At 36.8% G+C, this 1,748-nt stretch overlaps 1 pseudogene; it reads left to right on the forward strand.

The window, feature by feature from the left end:
• Positions 1-881: 881 nt before the first annotated feature.
• On the forward strand, positions 882-1,515 carry LOC129503576 (nascent polypeptide-associated complex subunit alpha-like; annotated as a pseudogene).
• Positions 1,516-1,748: the final 233 nt, after the last annotated feature.

The raw sequence follows: 1,748 nt of genomic DNA on the forward strand, positions 1-1,748 counted from the left end.
TCATCTGGGTCATGGCACCCATATATTTATTCAAATGTTATTCTAGATATTTTTATGAATGTGCCTTTCTGTATGAGAATAACATTTGAATTGGTGGACTTTGAGTAAAACACGTTGCTCTTTATAATGTGGTTAGTGTCATTCAATCAAGTGGAGGCCTCAGTAGAATGAAGGCTGATCTCTTCCAAACAAGAAATAATTTGGACTCAAACTGTAACTTTTCCCTGAGTCTCCAGTCTGCCAGCCTACCTGATTATATTTTGGATCCAAGCTTCCAAAAATTGTGAGGCCATTCTCTTAAATAAATCTTACTTTCTCTGTCTCTCTCTGTCTCTCTGTCTCTGTCTATCTCTGTCTCTTGCTCTCTCTCAATATATATATATATACACACACACATATATATCATTCCATATATCTCCCAACAAACAAAAGCCCAGGGCCAGATATCTTCATAGACAAATTTTACCAAACATTTAAAGAGCAGTTAATACCTTTTCTTCTCAAACTATTCCAAAAAATAGAAAAAGAAAGAGAACTTCCATTTTCATTCCAGGAGATCAGCATTACCCTGATAACAGTATCAGATAAAGGCTCCACAAAAAAACGAGAACTATAGAGCAGTATCTCTGATAAATTTAGATGCAAAAATCCTCAACAAAATACTGGTAAATCAAATCCAACAAAACATTAAAAAAATCATTCACCACAATCAAGAGGGATTTATAATTGGGTTGCAGGGGGTGATTCAATATTCACAAATCAATCAACATGATACATCACATTAATAAAAGAAAAGACATTCCTTCTGCAACAGGCATGGACTACTCTTGCTCTATTCCTTTCCTTTCTGCTGACATCATAGTTCCATGTTCCCTGCAACAATGCCAGCTGAACCCACTGAAACCATGCCTGCTATAAAGCGGTAGTTACCATAGCCTCACACTGAGACAGGGTCTGGAATAGAATCCAACATTGATGAATCAGTACCAGAGCCTGAGAAACAAGATTCCACACTTGGCAACCACACAAGCCCAGCTGGCAGCAGCAGCTGAAATTAATAAAGAACCAGTCAGTAAAGCAAAACAGAGTAAAAAGAAAGTATGGAAGCCTATGTCCAAATGGGTCTGCAAAGGTTACAGGGGTTACTAAGATCACTATTTGGAAATCTAAGAATATCCTCTTTATCATCACAAAACCAGATGTCTGCAAGAGCCCAGCTTCAGATTCCTACATAATTTTGGGGAATCCAAGATCGAGGATTTATCTCAGCTGGCACATATGGCAGCTGCTGAGAAATTCAAAGTTCAAGGTGAAGCTGTCTCAAATATTCAAAAAATACACAGACTCCAACTGTGCAGGAGGAGAGTGAAAGCAAGAGGTTGAAGAAGCACATGTAAAGTATAAGGACATAGAATTGGTCATGTCACAAGCAAATGTGTCAAGAGTAAAGGCAGCCAAGTCCTGAAGAAAAATAGGAATGACATTTTAAATGTTATTATAGAATTAACAATGTAACCATCTGAAAACAAGGACCAATTTTTGGTGTTTCAAAACTGCAGCTTGGTTTGAAATTTATACTGTTTCTACCATTAATAAAGTTATGGCTTCTTGTAGGATGAATAATCAATCAATTGATCAATAGAGAGATACATTAGAGGACAAGAACCATATGATCATTTCAGTAGATGCAGAAAAAGCATTTGACAAAATATGGCATCCTTTCATGATAAAAGTCCTCAATACAGTAC

The sequence above is a fragment of the Nyctereutes procyonoides genome, unplaced genomic scaffold (assembly GCF_905146905.1).
Source record: "Nyctereutes procyonoides isolate TBG_1078 unplaced genomic scaffold, NYPRO_anot_genome, whole genome shotgun sequence".
Classification (NCBI taxonomy): Eukaryota; Metazoa; Chordata; class Mammalia; order Carnivora; family Canidae; genus Nyctereutes; species Nyctereutes procyonoides.